The sequence below is a fragment of the Dama dama genome, chromosome 8 (genome assembly GCF_033118175.1).
Source record: "Dama dama isolate Ldn47 chromosome 8, ASM3311817v1, whole genome shotgun sequence".
Classification (NCBI taxonomy): Eukaryota; Metazoa; Chordata; class Mammalia; order Artiodactyla; family Cervidae; genus Dama; species Dama dama.
In genome coordinates this window covers 45,056,794-45,065,554 of record NC_083688.1, presented here as the reverse complement: position 1 = coordinate 45,065,554, position 8,761 = coordinate 45,056,794, and the positions used below count along the sequence as shown (strand labels likewise).

The window sequence follows — 8,761 nt, the reverse complement described above, 5'->3', positions numbered from 1 at the left end:
CATGCTCTTCAGAGTGCAGCCTAGCACAAAGGTGGACTAGTGGACCGCTGTCTTCTTTCTAGATGAATCCTTGGTCTGCGGACCTGGGGGACCTGTTCCAAGTTAGCCTATTTAATATGTAAGATAGAACCTTATTAAAGAAAATTCTGCCCCGAAATAAATTCATCAGTCATATCTATTTACGTATGTAATCAGATGGTCTTAGCTCCAACAAATACTCAAAGAAAACATTATTTAAAGTGAGAGTTGCAGCGTTTACTTTTTTTTAAAGAACCTTGCTTTCTGTCCAATTTCTCAAAATTAAAGCATGAGCTCCCTCTGCTGAGTGAATGAATATATGAGACAGAATCTAAAACTTTTATGCCGTGCCTGTGATGCCAGTAACTTCTTAGAAACATAAGCAATTATGAAGTGTAAAAAATATTTTACTTTTTAAAATCCATGACTATAATACAAGGTAGAATGGAAAGGTAGAGGAGAGTCATTTACAAGATACAGATTCATTAGTTGAGATTTTTCCCCCTAAGCCTGACTCCTGCATAACACTTTGTAACCACCATTGATGGGGTCACCAGGAAGTGTATACACACCTATTACCTGGCTTTGATCCTTCATAGCACTGATCATATCTGATTTGATTGTACTTATTTATTCATTGATCTGGTGATGGCTGTCTGTCCCTGCTAAAATGCTGGCTTCCTGCTAGAGAAGACCTTGTCTGCTCTCAGCCCTAGAGCAGTGCCAAGCACACAGTAGGTGCCCACAGTAGGAATATTTGTTTACTGGGTGGAGGAAGTATAAGGGAGGCAGGGAGGCAGGTCAGCATTTGCTGAAAGTGTCCCTTAGGAACATGATCCCATTAGAGGGCAATTCAAGCAGAATTGTGTCCAGTCAAGCAGAACTGGACACAAATTAGTAGGAAATGAAAGAGAGAATCACTGAAGGCACAGCAAAGTGGGGTAGAATTCAAGCTCAACCTTAAAGATGGGGAGGGTTTGGTTAAGTTAGACAAGGGAACAAGCACTGTACTAAGCACTGGGATGCAATGGTCTTTACAAAAACGCATAGGCCCTACCCTATGGGTGGGAAGTCGACAGTCTAAGGAAGTCTACACAGTCAAAGAGTGAAGACAGATGTAAAGCAAATAATCACACAAACTAAAATTTCAATTGGACAAGTGCTCCAAAGCAGAGGTGCATAATGCTAGAGGAATGGACAGCAGGATGGTCAATTTTATGCAGGAATTAGGGAAGGCTTTTCCTTGCATGCATGCACACAGCCTTCGATTCAGCTAAGTGCTTCAGCTGTGTCCAACTCTGTGACCCCATGGACTGTAGCCCACCAGGATCCTCTGTCCGTGGGATTCTCCAAACAAGAACACTGGAGTGGGTTGCCATGCCCTCCTCTAGGGGATCTTCCTGATTCAGGGATCTAACCTGCGTCTCCTGCATTGGCAGGCAGGTTCCTTACCCCTGGCACCGCCTAGTACCACACATGTCAAGGGGTGGAGATGCAAAACAGTGCCACCGCAGGACCACGAGGGGAGAAGCTAGAGATAGACACAGCACCGAGGAGGAAAGGCCCTCTGTGTCCAGAGAGCAAGAAAGGGCTCTAATGGCTTCCACGGTTTTTCAGGGATTCTAAGCTACTTTGATGTTCTTTTTCTTTTTATACCTAATTTTTTTTTATTATTATTCAAAACATTTATTTTCACTTAATTAAAAAAATGTTTATTGAAACTTACCAGCTGACGTTCTTTTTCTTACTTTATTTACAAGAGGGTCCAACAACAAGTGGGTTCTCCAGGTGGCTCAGCAGTAAAGAATCCGAGGCCAACGCGGGAGACACAGGAGATGTGGGTTCCGTGCCGGCGTCTGGAAGATCCCCTGGAGGAGGAAATGGCAACCTACTCCTGTATTCTTGCCTGGAAAATCCCATGGATAGAGGAGTCTGGCAGGTTACAGTCCATGGGGTTGCAAAGAATTGGACACAACTGAGCGCGCACACACACATACACACCACAAGAAGTATATGCTACTTTAATAATAATAATTTAAAAAAAGGGACATTTATGAAAGAGAAAATGTCACCATGTGCCCACTGGAGCCTTCTTTTGCAACTTGCCTTCTTCCTCTCCAGGCCTACAGCAGCTGATGACGAGATCTCGCTGTCAGGCAGGAGAGCCTGCCAGGGGCCACCATACAGTTCCTGGCGTGGGAAGTGTGGCGGGGGGGAGATGCAGGCACGATCCACTTAAGAGCCTGGACTGCACAGAAGATAACGGCTCTGTGCTCTCGTGGCCTCCCATCCGAGTGCGGGTACCTCAGTGAAGAAAGGTTGTTTCATTAAGTATTGCTGCTGTTTCCCGATACATCCATCTGCGCTTTCCACATGGCCAGGCTACTTAATTTCTGATCTTTGTGGCATAAGTCACTTAAATGACCAGGTTTTAAACGGGGAGGGGGGCATGACCTTCATGGTCCCCCCATGCAGGCCCCAAATCTTCACCTGCCATTGTCTGGTGGGGGGTGGGGTACATCTATCCTGTTCTGAAAGTCAATATCAACAGCCCCCAAAGGGGATTGGGAAGATCCCCTGGAGGAGGGCATGGCAACCCGCTCCAGTATTCTTGCCTGGAGAATCCCCATGGACAGAGAAACCTGGTGGGCTGCAGTCCACGGGGTAGCAAAGAGTCAGACACGACTGAGCGACTAACACACAAAGAGGACCTTTAACTTGTTGCCTTAAAAGGACAACTAGTGGGTTCATTGAGATCAACTGACCTGGCAATAAATACCAATGAGAACGACATAATTCATTCAAACTTTTAGGGTAATTCTATACTATAGTAACTACAGCATATCATATATAGCTATAAAATATTAACTATGAAATATAATCCACATGTGAATAACGTACTGCAGAATTGCCCTTGTTACCCCTCCATGCCTCTGTATGAAAGAATTGTTGGGTTGGGCCTGCAGCTCACTCTAAACGTTCCTCTTTGAATGCTGAGGCTTTGCATCCCTGTAGGCTCCCTCTGGAGCCTGTTCTGTTCACATTCTACCTGCCTGAGTTAGGACGTCTGTCTCTGTGAGGGCCTTTAACCACTGATGGTAATCTCAGTCTATCTGCAATCCACTGTTCAAAAGGAATTTCTCAAAGATGGAATCCTCACCCCTGGCCTTCCCTGGGGGCAGCTTCCCCAGAAGGAAAGTTGTGACTGTGTGTTGCTCACAGGCCATCGTTTCTCCACCCTCACTCACATCTGATGCCCTTGGTCGTTATCAGCTCTGTGATGCCTGCATCTGCACTGAAGCTGCAGGGAGGGCTCATGGTGCCTTGCGGGGAAAAGTTTTACTACAGTGGAATCCCCAGAAGAGGACTCATGCGGATCACAAGACATCTTACCTGGTGTCAAGAGCCTTGTTGCTGTTGTTCAGGTGCAAAGTTGTGTCCGACTCTGTGCAAACCCACGGACTGCAGCATGCCAGGCTCCTCTGCCCTCCACCATCTCCCTCAGTGTGCTCAGATCTAGTCCATTGAGTCAGTGATGCTCTCCAACCATCTCATTCTCTGCCTGCTTTCTCCTTTTGTCTTCCCTCTTTCCCATCACCAGGATCTTTTCCAAAGAGTCATCTCTTTACAACAGGTGGCCAAAGTATTGCAGCTTCAGGTTCAGCGTCAGTCCTTCCAGTGAATATTCAGGGTTGATTTTTTTTTTTTTAGGATTAGCCATTTTGATCTTTCAGTCCAAGGGATTCTTAAGCGTCTTCTCTAGCACCACAATTCGGAAGCATTCTTCAGTGCTCAGCCTTCTTTACGGTCCAACTTTCACACCTATACTTGACTACTGGAAAAACCATAGCTTTGACAGTATGGACCTCTGTCAACAAAGAGATGTCTCTGCTTTTTAATACACTGTCTAGGTTTGTCATAGCTTTCCTTACAAGGAGCAGCCATCTTTTAATTTCACGACTGCAGTAACTGTCTGCAGTTATTTTGGAGCCCAAGAAAATAAAATCTGCCACTGCTTTCATTTTCCCCCCATCTATTTGCCATGAAGTGATGGGACTAGATGGCATGAGCTTAGTTTGTTTAATGTTAAGTTTCAAGCCAGCTTTGTCACCCTCCTCTTTCACCCTCATCAAGAGGCTCTTTCATTCCTCTTCACTTTCTGCCATTAAAGTGGTATCATCTGCATATCTGAGGTTGTTAATATTTCTCCTGGCAATCTTTATTCCACCTTGTGATTCATCCAGCCTGGCATTTCACATGAGGTACTCTGCATGTAAGTTAAATAAGCAGGGTGAGAATATATAGGCTTGACGTACTCCTTTCCCAATCTTGAACCAGTCAGTTGTTCCATGTCTGGTTCTAACTGTTGCTTCTTGGCCCACATCAGGTTTCTCAGGAGACAGGTGAGGTGGTCTGGTACTCCTATCTCTTGAAGAATTTTGCACAGTTTGTTGTGATCCACACAGTCAAAGGCTTTAGCGTAGTCATCAAAGCAGATGTTTTTCTGAAACTCTCCTGCTTTGTCAATGATCCAACAAATGTTGGCAAGTTGATCTCTGGCTCCTCTGCCTCTTTGAAACCCAGGTTGTACATCTGGAAGTTCTCGAGTCACTTACTGCTAAAGCCTAGCTTAAAGGATTTTGAGCATTACTTTGCTAGCTGTGAAATAAGCACTATTGTATGGTAGTCTGAACATTCTTTGACATTGCCCCTCGTTAAGATTGGAATGAGAAATGACCTCTTCCAGTCCTGTGGCCACTGCTGAGTTTTCCAGATTTGCAGGAGTCAAGAGCCTATTGAATATAAAATACCTAGTTTTATACCAACCTTGTCAGGTAAATTAACTGGAAAAGAAAGTTCCCACAGGACCAGCCTGTGATGAAACTGAAGGCAAAACAGAGCCCATCTTGTTATAAACTACACAAGAAAAATTCATCTCTTTTCACTTGACTTTTAACCAAAAAATGTTTTAGCCAACCTTATCCATTAAGCTGGCTTTTGAATGTCTTTTGTCTCTTACCATAGATCAAACCCCCTTCGAAGGATAAAGGTTTATTGCCACAAAAGCCACAGGTTTTGAAAGAACATCCCCCACCAAGATCTCCCCAAATGTCTTGAGGAGGACAGCACTGTTGAGATAAATGTGTGGTCTCTGCATGGAGACTACTTCAGGGAGCATAACATTTAGTAGCCCGTCTGTGGTTCAGGATTTGGGCTGAAAATAATCACTTGCCTTCATAACTGTCTTTCACTGATCGATGCTATTTGTCACCGTTATTTGTATTTCCTTTGTTCTCATCACTGCTCTTATAAGTAACACACCTGTGTTTACCACTGACCCTCTTGAGATATTTCAACTCTTCCAGCTCACCCACATGCTCTTGCCCTCAATGTACCATCTGTCTGCCACAGTCGCATGGCCTCAGTGACTCAGACTGTTCCGCCTGCTAGATCAGCCCCTGTGCCTCGGCAGAGTGCTTCCCAGAAACTGGCTGAGTCCTGCTCTGCTAGCACAGGTGGAAGGCTGCTTCTCCAAGGCAGGGTCCCAAGATACCTCTGGTGGCAACTGCGTCATGGGAGAGCCAGCATGCTATGTGTGGTCATTTTTTGATTCCATTTTCACTTTAGAATGCCTTTTTATCCTAAGATTACTATTGGTTAATAAGGTGTAAAGCTGTTTCAGTAGTAGACTCCTCTGTCCATGGGATTCTCCAGGCAAAAATACTGAAGTGGGTTGCCATTTCCTTCTCCAGGGGATCTTCCCAACCCAGGGATGGAACCTGGGTCTCTTGGATTGCAGGCAGATTCTATACCATCTGAGCCACCAGGGAAGGCCTTTCAATAGTATACAGTGCCTTTAAATGAATGCTTCTCTGTCAACCCCACCATGGAAGGAACACAGCAAATTCCTTTAAATGACCATTTTCTTGCTGGAGCAACACATGCAAGCCTTAAGCCAGTTCAAATCTAGTTCTGTTTTCATTCCTGTCTTTTACAAGGTGCGAGATTATTAAGTTTACGATATCCATTTTCATCTGTCTTGGTTGCTTTATCCTGAATTGGATTCAACATAATAAAAATATTATGTATTTTTATACATACTTATGTGCAAACAATAACAGATTAGATCTATATCATTTGAGAGTTCCAGATCATTGCACTATTTTCTTATACGTCTTCTTTCAAAGTTCCAAAAATATAGGATTCTTAGCATCACAAAAGAGACTAATAAACCTATGATATAGGTATGATATAGGGCTAAGAAATGTAATTATTTCAACAAGTTCTTATAGTGAATGGGTGGCAGAGCCAAGACCAAAACTCTCAAATAATAAAAATACCGAAACCGAGCAGTATCGTGTTCTTAAATGTTTGAAATAAAATGTCTGGGGTTAGCAGAAGCCCACCGACAGAGGGCAGCAGAGGCCTTCTCGCCCACCTCAGTGCGTTTCACGCTCTAGTTTGAGAAAAGCGGCTTTTCTCCAATGTGATTTCTGTGGTGACGGAACCAAAACAGCAGATATGTTACCAGTCCCCGCGTTAGTGACAATGAGGAATCAGGTGGTGGCTGGCCAGATGCTGTCTCCAAGTCAGAATGTGTTCTACCCATCGGAGCCGAATGGATGACAGCGCCTCAGTTCCTAGGTTGTTGAGGGGGCAACTGTCTAAGCAGGAAGACAGCATTTAAAGCACTAGTGCTTGAATCCGGAGTTTTTCACCAGGAATTCTTCTCATTAGTCAATAAATTAGAGCAAAGGAGAGCAATGAAACTAAGAAACTGCCTGAAATTCTTATTTGCATTTCCTAACCAAATACCAGGCCTCTCCCTGGTGGCTCAGATGATAAAGAGTCCGCGTGCAATGCAGGAGACCAGGGTTCGATCCCTGGGTCAGGAAGATCCCCTGGAGCAAGGGAATGGCAACCCACTCCAATATTCTGGCCTGGGAAATCCCGTGGACAGAGGAGCCTGGTGAGCTACAGTCCAGCGTGGCGGCTACGACGGACGGTGCAGAAGGTGGCCGATAGGAGCTACTCCACACCCGAGGTCAGGGGCGGTGGCCGAGAGTAGCAACCCCATGTCCAGGGAGCGGCGGCTGCGTGGGCGCAGGAGGGCGGAGAGGAGCTACTTCACGTTCAAGGTCAGGAGGGGCAGCCATGAGGAGATGCCCCACGTCCAAGGTAAGAGAAACCCAAGTAAGACAGTAGGTGTTGCAAGGGGCATCAGAGGGCAGACAGACGGAAACCACAATCACAGACAACTAGCCAATCTGATCACACGGACCACAGCCTTGTCTAACTCAATGAAACTAAGCCATGCTGTGTGGGGCCACCCAAGATGGACGGGTCATGGTGGAGAGGTCTGACAGAACGTGGTCCACTGGAGAAGGGAATGGCAAACCACTTCAGTATTCTTGCCTTGAGAACCCCATGACCAGCATGAAAAGGCAAAAAGATAGGACACTGAAAGAAGAACTGGTTCTCTGCTCCTGCCCGTTGGACAGATAGCCGTAACTTTCGTGCTGTGCCAGCCGCATCTCTGAGACAAGATGGTGAAGGTCGGAGTGAACAGATTCCGCCGCGGGTGCCTGGTCACCAGGGCTGCTTTTAATTCTGGCAAAGTGGACATCGTTGCCATCAATGACCCCTTCACTGACCTTCACTACATGGTCTACATGTTCCAGTATGATTCCACCCATGGCAAGTTCCACAGCACAGTCAAGGCGGAGAATGGGAAGCTCGTCATCAATGGAAAGGCCATCACCATCTTCCAGGAGTGAGATCCCACCAACATCAAGTGGGGTGATGCTGGTGCTGAGTACGTGGTGGGGTCCACTGGGGTCTTCACTACCATGGAGAAAGCTGGGGCTCACTTGAAGGGTGGCGCCAAGAGGGTCATCATCTCTACGCCTTCTGCCGATGCCCCCATGTTTGTGATGGGCGTGAACCACGAGAAGTATAACAACACCCTCAAGATTGTCAGCAATGCCTCCTGCACCACCAACTGCTTGGCCTCCCTGACCAAGGTCATTCATGAGGGACTCATGACCACCATTCACACCATCACTGCCACCCAGAAGACCGTGGATGGCCCCTCCGGGAAGCTGTGGCGTGATGGCCAAGGGGCTGCCCAGAACATCATCCCTGCTTCTACTGGCGCTGCCAAGGCCATGGGCAAGGTCATCCCTGAGCTCAACAGGAAGCTCACTGGCATGGCCTTCCGCGTCCCCACCCCCAACGTGTCCATGGTGGATCTGACCTGCGGCCTGGAGAAACCTGCCAAATATGATGAGATCAAGAAGGTGGTGAAGCAGGCATCAGAGGGCCCTCTGAAGGGCGTTCTAGGTTACACTGAGGACCAGGCTGTCTCTTGTGACTTCAACAGTGACATTCACTCTTCTACCTTTGATGCTGGGGCTGGCATTGCCCTCAACAACCACTTTGTCAAGCTCATTTCCTGGTACGACAATGAATTCGGCTACAGCAACAGGGTGGTGGACCTCGTGGTCCACATGGCCTCCAAGGAGTAAGATCCCTGGACCCCCAGCCCTAGCAGGAGCATGAGAGGAAGAGAGAGTTCCTCAGCTACTGGGGAGTCCTTGCCCCACCTCGATCCTCCACCATACTGAGAATCTCCCGACCTCCACACAGTTTCCATTTCCAAGGCCCTAAGGAAGGGGAGAGGCTTAGGGAGCCCTGCCTTGTTGTGTACCATCAATAAAAGTACCCTATACCCAGAAAAAAA

The 8,761-nt window shown here is 46.7% G+C and overlaps 1 pseudogene; it reads left to right on the top strand.

Moving 5' to 3' along the window:
• The first annotated feature begins 7,565 nt into the window (after nt 1–7,565).
• Nucleotides 7,566–8,546, top strand: LOC133060474 (glyceraldehyde-3-phosphate dehydrogenase-like; annotated as a pseudogene).
• The last annotated feature ends 215 nt before the right edge of the window (nt 8,547–8,761 follow it).